The following is a 15,062-nucleotide window of genomic DNA, read 5'->3' as shown; positions in this document are numbered from 1 at the left end:
TATAAGATATCTCATAAAAATGGAACTATATCAGATATCTTATATATTTTTGGAGATATCTTATATGAGATATCTTATTTAGTTTATAAGATATCTCCTAAAGTTTATAAGATATCTTATATAATTATCTTTATCAGATATCTCATAAACTATATAAGATATCTTATAAACTATATGAGATATCTTATAAACTATATAAGATATCTTATATAAAAATTGTTTATAAGATATCTCATATATTTTATAACATATCTTATAAACTATATGAGATATCTTATAAACTGTATAAGATAACTTATAATCTATATAAGATGTCTTATAAACTATATAAGTTATCTTATAAACTATATAAGATATCTTATAAACTATATAAGATATCTTATAAACTTTAGGAGATATCTTATTAACTTTAGGAGATATCTTATAAACTTTATGAGATATCTTCTATAATATATGAGATATCTTATAAAAATGAAATTATATAAATATCTTATATATTAAAGGAGATATCTTATATATTAGAGGAGATATCTTGAAATTCATATAAATAGTAAAACGCCTTGCCATAGAAAACAAATGTTGTGTACTGGCTTGCCATAGAAAACAAATGTTGTGTACTTTCCACTTGGTCATACGGTCGTTTGATTCATTCCGATAGATCAGCCCAAACTTTCTATTCTGTATGGCATGTGCTTACTAGTCTCAGGCTTATACATTGAAGCTCAAATGAAAGGTAATCACTTGGGGAAGGCCCTACTGAAATGCTTTTGTTGGGAGATAGTCTCATTCGGGAATTGTTGAGGTCAAAGTTGCTGTTTAGAAGAAAAAAATACGTGTACACCCTATATTAATATTCTTCTGATAAGCCTAGTTACATGTAGCTCCGTACGGCAAAGTTTGCCAGTGGACACGGCTCAAATGAACAGTAATAATTGGGGAAAGGACCCACGATTGTTTTTAGGGGGTTAGGCACTTTTTGGAATTGTTTGGGTTCAAAGTTTCTACGAAGAAAAAAAATACGTGTACCCTTCATTCTGTCGTTGAGCCTCTCCAACTCCGTTCGACAAAGTTTGCCACCGGACATGGCTTAACAGAAGGTTATAACATGGGAAAAGTCCCACTGAATTGTTTGGTTTTTTTTTGGTTTTTTTTTGGAGTTAGGCCTATTCGGGAATTGTTGGGGTTCAAAGTTTCTCTTTAAATAAAAAAGTACGTGAATACATAAATTCTTACGTACGATAAGCCTTGCAGTTCTGTACGGCAAAGTTCGCCCCCAGACATGGCTCAAATGAAATATTTTTTTGGGAAGTTAAGCCCCTTTAGGAATTCTTGTGGTTTAAAATTGCTGTTTAGATTTTTCTTTTAATATTTTACAAACACCCTACATTATTTCGGTAAGCCTCGGCAGCTCCTCAAGGCAACCTTCTCCACCAGACATGGCTCAAAAAAAGGTAATTACTTGGGAAATGCCCTACTGAGTTTTTTTGGGGGAGTTAGGCTCATGCGGAAATTGATGGGTTTCAAAGTTGCTGTTCAGAAAAAGAATGAGATATGATACATATATCCATGCTGTATGTAATGCGTAATGACATAAATTGTAAGCCTGCATCTTTTGTGTATCAACCATTTGTTTATATTTTCCAAATCTCTGTTTTAAGAGTAATAAAAAAACGTAAACCAAACTTAACAGAAATAATATATGGAAAGGCTTTTATAACCAAGTATCTTTCTTACTTTCGAATCTACGAGTTTGTTAATTAAGCTTGTGTGCTTTCAAAAAAACTAAACCGTGTGAAATCTAAACAATTTTATATTTTCGTAAGAAGTTGATTTTGCAGATGATTTATTATGGCCCCTACAACCCCATGTGAAGCAAAACTAGTGAATCTCTTTAATAATTTGTTTCATATTGTTTGTTTTTTAGCGTTCTTGTTGCAAGGAAATACAGAAAAGAGTGTTCCACGCACTTTATATTCATTTATCATTAGTATGTTTGCCCAATCTAGTCTCGGTATATTACAATGCAGTTGTAGTGGCCTTCAACACTTTGCTATGTAATTCAAGACGATGTCAACGATTTGAAAAGAAAGCAAAACAACGTTCAATGCTACAATAAAAACTTTTATTGTTTGGGTACGTTCCAATAAAATACTTTTTACAGAGTCGAATTAATACACCTTAAACAAGTATTCACCTAAATAGTATTTTTGATAATAAAAAAGAGCAAATAATTCATTTTCTTTAATTTTGACACTTCTACTATTTGTTATTCTAGTGTTGACCACATTCTCCTACATTTGATTTAAAAAATGCCAAAGTCGGCGTTGAAATGACATCGTACAAGTTTATTTTTTTAGAAAAGTCACATAAACACTCGGTGTGTATCTTTTATAAAAAAGGGAATGTCACATGTTACAAAATATCATTCTATTTTTATCCTCTCTTCTTGCTCCCATCTTTTCCACCTTTTTGTTTTTTTCCATTTGCCCGGTCTTGGTCTTTTTGCTTTCTACTTTGCCCTTTTTCATGTTTGCCTTTGGAGCTAGGTCTTTTGCCTTTTGTATGTTCGCTACCTCCCTTTTTCTTTCCTCTTCTTGATAAACCCCTTACCACTGCCCTTGCCACGTGTCCCCAAATTGCATGAGCTCCAGGCAATAAGAGACCGGAGTTTTGTGATATCATTTCTTGTCCAGTCCATACCGAATTGATAAGATTGTTAACATCACCACAGAAGGCAAAAATTACAATTAAAACAACAACTTTCTGATAAAGCTTCATGACAGTCTTTTTTGGTGGCAAATATCTCTATACTTTTGTATCTTGGTCAGTTCCTGAAAAAGATAAGCATGTAGTTAACTTCAAGCATAATATAAGTAATGTCTTACAATTATACGTACGTACGTGTATGTGAAGTGATTGGATAAGATATTAAATGAAAAATAAAAAACCCGGACGAAGTACCTTTCTGGATTTAATTTAAAATTTATCAGAATCACGCTAACCAAAATAATTTGAAAGTAAAGGTGTCAGACCACCAAAGTAGCCCTACTCTGACACAAAATAGTGCTTTTGATGTCCTTGTTTACTTAAACTAACCAACAAATTTGCAGAAATGAAACTTTTGGTGAAAGAGAAATATATCTAGATCATTTTGAGACAAAATTTACTTGTCTATGAGTTTGCATTAAAAATTGAGGATTAATGCGCTCCATAGTATACTAATTTTAGATTTCCAGAAAACCAGGTTTTTGTTTTGGAGTACCTCTGTTTGATGGTCAGTTATTTTGTTAGAAGGCTTTAAAGGTATGGTGAAAATTGGCATGTAGAAAGCTGATACATGTACAATTAAGGATATACCTGGTTTCTATGAAGTTGAACTTAAGGTAACATATTTAGAAAGCTGTGAAAATTGCAAAATTTGGTTGAACAGATAGGGATTTTTAATTGGTGGTCTGACACCTTTAAGGACGACGAAATATATAAATCTAGACAAATGGATAGCTAACAAAATCGGTAAATTTAAATATGTAAAATCAACAGGTACAATGTGTTTATTGTTAGGTTTTTTTTTTTTAGATGTCATCGAAATTAATGAGTCCTCGCTTATAGGTTTCATGTCTTTTTAAATGTTCCATCGCTTTTCTCAAATAAAAAATAAATGTTTTTCTCCTTCTGATTTTCTCTGTTTTCTAAGCACTGTATCTGTTTTTCTCCTTTTATGAAGTGGAATTGCATTCACTCATTCTTACTAAATTCTAAAATTCGTTTCAAAGGATTGGTAAGATTCAGTTAAATTTTTCTATTAAAACTTACTTATATTACAATTTTATTACACATTCATACAATATTGCTACTTTCATTCAGTCATTTTTTTTTCTGTTTTACTGTGGAATTTTTCATAACATCACTCTTTACTTATAGATATAGAAAGATGTGGTGTGAGTGCCTATATATATAATATATAAAACAAATATTACCTTACCTTGTATTAGTTTTTTTCAATCGCTCAGCTTGTCTCCATGTGAATGAATGACATAATACATAAATATTTTTGAACCTATATATATATACACTAATCTGTTGTTTACATCCTGTATTTTGTGGTTTAAGTGTGCTGATGTTGCACCTATGTTTGGAAAATCCATTAACGTCATTTTATAATGACATACATAAATACTATCACGTGTATCTGGAAATTCTACGACTTGAAAATTTCCGAAAATACACTTTTAACTTTTTATTTATAATTATATATATAAGCAAAAATGTGCATTGTCGGAAAATATAAATATATTTGTTTGACCTTATTTGTTTTCCTTTTTCGTAGCGAGAAAACGTCAATTGTGTGTATATTGTATGTATCGGGCAATCTGTACTTTAATATATGTTTAATTCCAAAAAAATGTTAAAAATAAACATAATTTAAACGCGGACCGCGAAAAAGACCCCCAAAAAATGAACTTTTACACAAAACGAAATATTAATAAACATATACTGTTTAAGGTGTTATAATTATGCGTATTCAAATTAAGTTATAACATGTCACACTTTCCAACATGCAAGCATTGTGCATTTTGATTGCATATGTTATGTTCATGTACCGTTGTCATGGTAATTAAACATGACCTATGCTATATTTGTTTTGCAATTTCTACGGGAAATAAAGATATGACGACTTTTCAAGATTGTTTTTGTTTTGTATTGTGTTTTGTTTTATTGTTTTATTTCTTTTTTTTTTAATCACGTTTTATTTATGTTACAAATAATTGTGTATATGAAATAGTTTTAATTTGGAGACTTTGGTGAATCCTGCACTCAAAATAAAAACAATAATAACTGTGTTTAAAAGTAATTACTTTTTATTATGTCATTTTATGTGTTATTAATTGATTCAATGTACATTTTTTTACATTGACAACGGTACATATACATAATATACATACAACTTAAGGTTAGAGAATGACATGCAAACGATAATATCATTTGTTATGTTAAATTAGTCAGGACATTATAGTTTAATACTTACACCAAGGCTTATGGGAAGTTTTATTGGGTAATCAAATTCATGAATTCGTAAATATGAAAGTCATGAATATAAAAATAAAGATGTGGTATGATTGCCAATTCTACAACTCTCCACAAGAGACAAAAAAAAACACACAGAAATTAACAACTATAGGTCACTGTATCGCCTTCAACAATAGCTTATTATTGTCATTTTTTCATAATTTTCCGCCGGCAAGTGGATTGATGCAATTAGTATTAGTTTTGATTTTAAATTATTTGAATGACAACTTAAGAGGTATACTCTAAAAACTTATGTTTGTATCAGCAGAATAACTAAAGCATACTGTAGAGATGTGTCTTAACAGCAGACATGGTAGACACGAGTTATTATGTATTCGTAAACACAATCTGACACAATATAAAAAAACGCATAAAAGGAGTAGGTTCAGTAAGACCTCTTTTTAGCCCCAAAATATAGCAGTGTTACAAAATTGTGAAAATGTAATGTTTTAGCTATTTATTGGAAAGAAGAATGCCTCTGCTACATAAATATGGGTTGTTTGTGACAATACAATGCACATATATCGAGTACTAGCATCATTAAGTCATGCTAAATTATCGAAATCTTCATTATTTTAGCATTTTAGTTAAATTTTAGACGGTTTCCGTCTTAAATGAAAGTGGCCGCATTCGTCACTGCATGAAATGATACGTTTACAAAGTTTATTCATAAATTAAATTTCTAGTTTTGAATTTAAGGTCTGATTTATGAAGAATTATTTTAGTAGTTTATGAAAGTTTAATAATTTTTTTAAAATTCTTATTTTCTTTAGTTTAATTCCGATTTATGGGTTATTAAACTTGTTATTTATTTGAAAAATAATAGAAGTTTAAATTTGTTATTTAAAAGGTTTACATCTAGTTTATCACCGTTAAATTTTTCGTTTAAACATACGTTTATTTTTTATCAAAACTACTAATATCAGACGATTTAACTGAAATTTAATTTAGATTAAATAACAAGTTTATACTGATCAATTTTTGTTCGGTAAATTTGAAATTTAATGCCAGTTTTGGTATACGTTTATTTTTTTATCGAAACTACTAATATCAAACGATTTAACTGAATTTTAATTTAGATTAAATAACAAGTTTATACGGATCAATTTTTGTTCGGTAAATTTGAAATTTAATGCCAGTTTTGGTAACGTGTTTTACATTGTTTTATCGGGGCCATTTATAGCTGACTATGCGGTATGGGCTTTGCTCATTGTTGAAGGCCGAACGGTGACCTATAGTTGTTAATGTCTGTATCATTTTGGTCTTTTATGGATAGTTGTCTCATTGGCAATCATACCACATCTTCTTTTTTATATTATGTTTCTTGTTTAATTTCAATGATGAAGTAATTCTTCTTCTTAAGGGTCAACAAGGCTTCACTACTGTCATATGAATACATGTTGTACCAAATAAAATGGAGCGAAAACGTTATTAAGAAAACAAGACGACTTTACGATCGGGCTTATTATAATTGTTCAAAAGGAAGAAGAAGAAAAAAGAAACTTTCGTTGAAAAAATATTTACAACTTACGTAAATCAATATCTAAATCTTGAAAATCCCCCAAACCTTTAGAGATTTTCAAGTAAGTAAAGGTCTTCGTCAGATTTCCATGGACGTTCTGGTTATCTTTTATCCCAGTAACAGAAAATACAAAACACAACAAATAACAAGAGCTTGGATAATGGCTAAATTTCATGGATTGATTTTTATCGTCTTTTATAAGGAATAATTCAGTTATGAATAGTTTAAACAACATGTATTTATCGAAGTACATATGTACATATCAACAACACAAATAGAATATATTTTTAGAAACAAGCAGTTTTGATTATCCCCCTTATTATAAACTAAATATATTTTGACATTTTGACATTTTTCTTTCATTTGATATTTATAATAATCATATATATACGAAATTTACTTCTATACAGTGCACTTCGTCAGATATTTTTTAAATATCGTATTACTTTTTTGATAATATTTATGATGGGATGTAACTCTTTTTGTCAACAATCATATCTGTTTCAGAGGAAAATATTTATTTTAAAAATAAGTTATCTCCCATTACATTGGAAAAGCGTAAAGATTTAAGATTATACATTTTAAAATTTGTCTTTCTTTTTAATATATTCAACACAGTTTTACAGATGGGTGGATAATTCTTTAAAAAAAAATAACCAAATGTGCCGCATACTAGTATAAAAGTGCACACTAAAAAAAAGTAAAAGCTGTTTTAGCGCAAATTTCACAATATTCACGAAGTAAACGGGATTTTTCCCCCAGTCGTCGTCTTTTGCTAACGACTCTTTCGCAAATAATGATACCCGTTTGTACAACATAAATCGCTTTTCCGTAAGTGAAAGTAATGCGGACGCATTTCATTTGCGCGCATTTTGTGATTATTAAGTCTCCCAAACAAAGTTTGGAGACTTATTGTTTTTGCTCAGTTCTTATTATTTTTATTATTCTTCTTCTTCCTCTTCCTCTTCTCCTTCTTCCTCTTCTTCCGCCACTTTAAAAATGAACTTGTCCGCAGCGTTTCTCCAAATCGCTTGTCAGATTAACTTAGGGTTTCATAGAATGTTAGACTTATATGTCTAGATGAGCAATTTATTGTTCGTTTGTGCATTGGGGTCTATTTAGGGGTATTTTTTTTTGGGGGGGGGGGGGGGCAGAAAGAAGGGGCATAGGATTCTATTTTCTAAATTTTTTAAAAGAATATAACTTGAAAACTATAAGTGATAGACACATGCAGTCTTCAGAAATGCTCAAAGGACAATAAAACAAATTGCATAAAACATAGGGCAAGTCCCATGGGGGTCATCCCCACCCCCTTCAATTTGAGAATATGCTATTATCTTGTAAACGACCCAGATACCCACCCCTAAACCATATATATTCTTGAATGGGACAATAAAACAAATTAAATGAAACTAATAGGAAGTCCCGGGGGTTACCCCCACCCCATTCAATTTGAGAATGTGCTATTATCTTGTAAACGGTCCAGATCCCCACCCCTAAACCATATATATTATTGTAGAGGACAATAAAACAAATCAAATGTAAGAAAAGGGAAGTCCATGGGGTCACCCCCACCCCTTTCAATTTGAGAATATGCTATTATTTTGTAAACCATTCAGATCCCCACCCCTAAACCATATATATTCATGAATGGGACAATAAAACAAATGAAATAAAACTAATGGGAATGTCATGGGGGTCACCCCCACCCCATTCAATTTGAGAACGTGCTATTAACTAGTAAACGGCCCAGATCCCCATCCCTTAACCATCTATATTATTGTAGGAGAATAAAACAAATGCAATGAAATAAAAGAAAAGTCCCTAGGGAGTCACCCCACCCCTCTTGTTTGAGAACTTGTAAACGGTCCAGATCCCCACCCCTAAACCATATACATTCTTGAATTTGAGGATAAAACAAATCAAATGAAATTAAAGGGAAGTACCTGGGGTCATCCCCACCCTGTTCAATTTGAGAATGTGCTATTATCTTGTAAACAGTCCAGATCCCCATCCCTTAACCATCTATATTATTGTAGGGGTCAATAAAACAAATGAAATGAAATAAAAGGAAAGTCCCTAGAGAGTCACCCCACCCCCATCTTGATAGAAAACTTGTAAACGGTCAAGATCCCCACCCCTAAACCATATATATTCTTGAATGGAAGAATAAAGCCCATCAAATGAAATATAGGGAGAGTCCATGGGGTCAACCCCACCCCACAACTTTTAAATGATTGAGATCCCCACCCCTAAACCATATATATTCTTGTATGGGACGATAAAACAAATCTAATGAAATGTAGGTAAAGTCCCTGGTGTTCACCACCACCCCCTCCTGTTTGAATACTTGTAAATGGATGGTACCATAGGAATGGCGAGTTATGGGAGCTTTGTTTGGGAGACTTCGTAACAGCATCCTGTTACAATTACTTCTTGTTTTTTTTTTACGTTTGCGTAATTACATTGGCGCGCATTAGTTTTTCAGAAACATTATGACAAGTAAATTAAGATAATTCATTTTTAAAATGACTGTACATATTTAGTTATATTGAACTGAACATGTTCAAAAGTTGAATTTCATATTTTTCACAATTCTGTATTTCATTTGTTTCTGAAAGAAATCGAAATGATTTAAAAGCAGACCGCAATGAGGACCCCAAATTGGATGTATTTCAAATAGATATAGGAAGATGTTTTTCTACAACGGAGATCTATGAACATGCACTGATACGCCTAGACTGGGAAAAGGAAATCAAGGTTGGGGTAACCCACCCTTTTTATTCTGTTTTATTAAGTAAACAGCTTTTTTTTCTTTTTGTTTCTATCGTAAACACAATCTAACGTTTGGGGCAGGTTACACGTGCTTACCTTTTTCTCTTATGTCCTCTGAGTCATTAAAAAAAAAAGTGCAAAATGACGACCTGATTTAAAAAAAAAGAAGGGGAACAATAAATGCAGGACCTTCTTTTGGAATCATACAGTGGATATAACTTCTGATCTCTCGTTAGAATTGTCAGAATAATCTGTCATAGAGCTGTTGTAAACTCTCCTAGAACAGTTCTACCTAGAACAGTTCTACCCCAAAAACTGTTCTTAGTAGAACTGTCAGAACCAGTTTTAGATAGAACTGTATTAAACTGTTATAGGTAGAACTGTTAGATCTGTAAATTTACTCTCGCATTTTTTTTTTGTTCTGCCCTATATATATATATATATATATAACAAGAACAGAACAATTGCGAAAGCAAATTTACAGATCTTACATTATTGGGTTGATGTTTAGACGAGTTGTATATACAGAATGTATACAGTCATGTATCACCATCACTGCTGGTGATCCGATAGATACATCTGTTGTAAAATTGTCACTGGTTCAGACGTACTTGTAAATATAATTATTTCTGTGACTGTATCTTACATTAATTTGTAGGATCCTTCACTATATATATAGATAATTTAGCTGATCTGTAAAAATAACATCTTCATGCCTTTTATAGCATGTACTGTAGTGCGATTCTAGATTAAAACTGGCGAGGAAAGGTAACACCCGGCCAGCGAAAGCTTCATTTTTATGAAGCCCATGTGTTCGTGTGATCTAGCGCGCCGGTTACAGTGCAGGCGATTTGGTGCCACGATATCTCAGTAGCATGGGTTCGCCGGGATTCGAACCCATGCTACTGACATATCGTGGCACCAAATCGCCTGCACTGTAGCCGTCCCGCTAGACCACAAGACCACCTGGGCTTCACAAAAATAAAGCTTTCAGCGCCCGTGTGTTATTTTTCCTCGTCAGTTTTAATCGAATCCCGGTGAGGGAAGAACAAAAAATTTGCGAAAGCAAAGTTACAGATCTAACATTGTTGGGTTGATGTTTAGACGAGTTGTATATATTTATATATTTATATATACCACTCGACCACCTTGGCTTCACAATATGTATATATTATTATTAATAAGACTTATTTACATTTAAGATAAAGAGTTCTTAATACTGTTCTATGTATAGAACTGACTAAATCAAATCTAGCCAATTTAGAATCGATTCTATGTGAAAGTTTGATATCAGAAGTTGATATAGAAAAAGAAATATATTAAAATATTTATAATTAAACTTTAATTTATTCTATGTCAACTGCAAAGGGATTATGTTGTATTGCAATTTTAATTGTTTTGCACAGTAGCAAATATTACACACTTTTAAAAAGAGAATGACATAGGTTCAGATATTGTCAAGCATTAATGGGCAGGCTGGAAAAGAAGAAATTGATAAATACATTGTACTGTTAGCGGGGAGAAAGGGGGATAGTCATTTGGGGTGTAATTAATATTTTTCGTTTATCTTTTGATAAAATTGATTTTGACAAGGGCGTGTGCGATGTTGAAATGACACCAAAAGCTACACCATGTTATTTATCAAATGACATATTTACCTCAGTTTTTGTAGAAATGGAATTTGGCAATATGCCTTTATTGACTTGCATAGGAAGACATATGTAAGATATCTTTAGAAATGCCCAAAAAAAAGGTGCAAGTAGTTATTACAACAAAAAGGAATGCTTATCAAAACAATCATACTAATTAACCAGATAGGTAAATACAGGTAGCTGAAACAAGTTCATGTTTTTCAAGTTTTTGAAAATCATGTGTTGCTGTTACTGCATTTGTACTTAAATAAATATGGATTTGTTATCTTAAAATGAAACAAAGTCATGTGCATATTGTCATAAAATCCAGTTTGCTCAAATTCTCTTTGGACTTCAAAGTTTATTTTTCAACATTTATATCTCGATTTATATAGTTGTGTGTGCTGTAATATTCTCCCATATTACTTGATGGAATTTCTTGAAATTTTGTATCGCATGTTAGTTAATTTACTATGTTTTATTTTCTTCAGTTTTTTCAGATATTTTTCTTGTTTTTATATTTCTCCCTTTTTGTCGAGCCTGCAACTTTTGTCGCAAAAGCGATACATAGCCATCCTACATTCCGTCGTAGTTGGTTGCGGCCTCCACAAATATTCATTCTGTGGTAAAAGGTTTAAAAATGATAATAACCTTCTCAAACTGTCATTGATTTCTGCCAAACTTGGATAGAACCTTGTTTATGATCAAAAGCTAGTATCTAGTTCCGTATAGAACCTTTTAGAATTTTCTATAGTAGGGTTTCATAGAATAACATTGTGAAGGTGATTCGTTATGGTCACAAATCATCAGAATTCTTGTTACCCTATTTTATGGATTTTCTTTAAACCTTGTAACGTTTCCAGCTTGGAAATTATCAAATTTACTTATAGATTAGTTAATTCTGATGATTTTTAAAGTTAAACAAATTGTTCAATTGAAATCTTCGTATAGTTTATATTAACTTATAAAATATTCAAAATGAAATGAAATTGAATAAACCGTTCAAACACTTGCAAAAAAATGTTACAGTAGATTGTCTTTCAAATACAGGTTTCTTGTCAGCAAGTCTTCATTTTGCACCTATTCCAGATTTTCTTGTTTAGGGTCAAGGGTGGCTATCAAAATTATAATCAGGAGAAAGTGAATGCAACTTTGGACCTAAAACCTTTGCTAAAGACATCAAGGGAGAACTTTTTTCCCAAGAAAACAAAATATTCAAGAAGATGAATTACCGTAAGCCAAAAAGAAATTGTCACACAGAAAAGTCCCAAGGACTCCGCAGTTTAAGTAAAATAAATGGTAGCTAAAATGTCAAAACTACTTTACTCCAAAGTATGTTTAAGTTCAATCAATATCTAAAATTTAAAATAAATAAAAAATGAATACATAGATCAAGGACAATATTTTTGTTTAGCCCTCCCCCTTTTTCCAAGATCTGTTAGTTTTTGTTTTCTATTAATTACAGCTACGTATTACACTTGGAATTGAAAGTTTGTTTGATCATTTAAACAAACTAGACAGGCAGAGGGCAATGCATACCTCGTGCCTACTTAAGAGTTAATTTTTACGCACGAATATATATATATATATATCAGATCCTTTGTCGATGCTGGAATAATTGTTTATGGTACATCTTTGTTTTTTCCTGAATTCACTTCAACAATAGTTTTAAAAAATAGGAAGTCATTAAGTTAATGAGAAATTTATCTAGATTTTTTTTTCCATACATTTTATTAAATTAAATTAGATTAAGAAATACAAGGAATAGAAAATAAATATTCGTTTTTTCATTATCAATCTTGTATTTTTTTTCTTATTATAAATGTTATCTGGACTATTATACTATTAGTATAAGACCCTGTTTACACTGGCAACGAAACTGAATCGATCTTTATTTGAATCGATCTTAAAAAGACAAGGGCCGCGTTCGATAAGATCGATCTTATTTGTCAGTGTAAACGGGGTCTAATAGTCCCAGATTTTTTTTTTCAAAATCATCATATTTTTGACCAGAGAGAGCAGAAAATACAATGAAACCTGTGGAAGGACAGGGACATACCAATTATACAAAACAATTTCTGTTAAAAACAGTTTAACATTGAGGTTTACTTAGTCAACATACATCTGGTTACAATTAGTGAACCATAGAGAAAGTGTGACCACAAAGTTTATATATGTAACAGATTACTGATAACATGCTGAGATAAAACTGTAAATTATGTGTAAAATCAGGGCTTATGACTTAGATTGAAATATAAAGTTCAATGAAAATCTTTATTCTCCCTGCAACATTGTTAACTTTTCTCTCACCAATTTCAAACAAACCTACTAGTAAATAGTTTTCAAATAAGATGTTATCTTAAATATTCTTTTTAAAATATAGACAGTGTTAGTAGAAAACAAAGATTTTTAAACTGGTCTTTTATTCCTGACTTTTATTTTCTGATTTGCCATGCATGCAGTGGCAGATTTAGAAATGTTCATAAGGGGGAGGATCACTGACTGCCGAAGAGGGGTACGCTGCAATCATGCCGCGGCAATTCCCTGTTTGACCAACAATTTTGTTTTACCAAAAATTGGGGGGGGGGGGGGGGGGGCTGCCAACTTAAAAAAAAAAACCTCTAAATCCGCCTCTGGGCCATGCATGTGTCTATTTTCTTAAGCACGAAGTATGAAACAACGTGATTCTGTCACATGTAAAATTAAAGTCTGTGTTCAAGGTACGTAAAATCAAATTTTCAGGGACCTGATTTTTTGCTTTCTGTCTTATCATGTTTTATCATAACATACCGAAGGCTGTTGGTGATCTTCGTCTAACAATTTATTACATTTTATGGCTTTTGCTGATTGTTGAAGGCCGTCTACCAACTTGTTTGTTTAATTTACCGTCGTTTGGTCTTTGGCAGATATTTGTGGTATTTGAAAATAAACAATATATTTCTTATTTCTATATTTTAGCCATCCTTCAATTATGAAATATTATGGGTGCTCGATGAAATACGAAAGTTTTCAAAAACACGACATGAACATTATAAAGATTGCAAAAAAGTTAGTATTCAATTTGGGCCTACCCATATAACATATATGAACCGCACTGAAGTACGTCCATTATTCATAGTTCACTATTCACTATTCAATATTAATCAAAGAGCTGATAGCTCTGAAGTGGAAGAAGGTGAATAAAAGGTAACTTGAATTACCATAAAAGCAGCCCCACTTACCCAGGCTGCATTGTTCCATTATCTTTAAAATGTATTTTTTTTCTTCAAACAAGAAAAGGTCATAAGTACATGGATTTCCCATCCGTACAATCATTTTCTATGTTTAGTTGACTATGAAAATTAGGTAAAATCTTTAATTTGGCAGTAATTAAGAAGATCATATCAAGAGGAACACATGTGTACTAAGTTTCAAGTTGATTGGATTTCAACTTCATCAAAAACTACCTCGACCATAAACTTTATAACCAGAAGCAGGACGGACGGACAGACTAGAAAACATATTGCCCATAAATGGAGCATAAAAATAGCAAGACTTGTTACATACCTGCCAACTTTTGAAAGTTCCCATATGGGTTTTTACTGCACAACAACAATTTTAAAGGTTACAATTGTTAGCGACGTATTTTGCAAGATCTGGATTGTCTAGAAAAGTGTCATATTTGTATGATGAACTTACATGCCTTTTCCTTAAGTCTGGTTGCATTATTCTAGTTATATATTAAATCGGTAGAAAAAATATACATGAAGCTAGCAGACCAGGGTTTATTTTCCAATTTAAGAATATTAGATGCTTGTTGAAATTTCCAATTTTGAATTATGCAGATGGACCTTTAACAGGTTGGGAACAACACTCCAAATGAGGGTAACCTAACTGGAAGATCATCACAACCCACTGTAAAAAAATGAGCACAAAAAAAGTCATTTATATTCATATTATTTGATGAAACTTTTCCCCAAGAACTATGCATCTATTAAGTACTGAATGGTCAAAACATCATGTTTTTTTATCGACATAAATTTTGTCGTAAATGTAACCAAATGATGTAGAAATTGTGTTTTTTCTTC

The 15,062-nt window shown here is 31.7% G+C and overlaps 1 long non-coding RNA gene across 1 annotated transcript; it reads right to left on the bottom strand.

The window, feature by feature from the left end:
• Window positions 1-2,104: 2,104 nt before the first annotated feature.
• LOC139491548 (uncharacterized) lies at window positions 2,105-4,143 on the bottom strand. Its single transcript, XR_011656572.1, has 2 exons — window positions 3,983-4,143; window positions 2,105-2,831 (listed from the first exon to the last, which is right to left on the bottom strand). It is a non-coding gene; the product is annotated as an uncharacterized lncRNA (long non-coding RNA).
• Window positions 4,144-15,062: the final 10,919 nt, after the last annotated feature.

This window comes from Mytilus edulis, chromosome 10 (assembly GCF_963676685.1).
Source record: "Mytilus edulis chromosome 10, xbMytEdul2.2, whole genome shotgun sequence".
Taxonomy (NCBI): Eukaryota; Metazoa; Mollusca; class Bivalvia; order Mytilida; family Mytilidae; genus Mytilus; species Mytilus edulis.
Note: the sequence above shows the minus strand (reverse complement) of the source record. Positions and strands in the feature narration are given on the sequence as shown.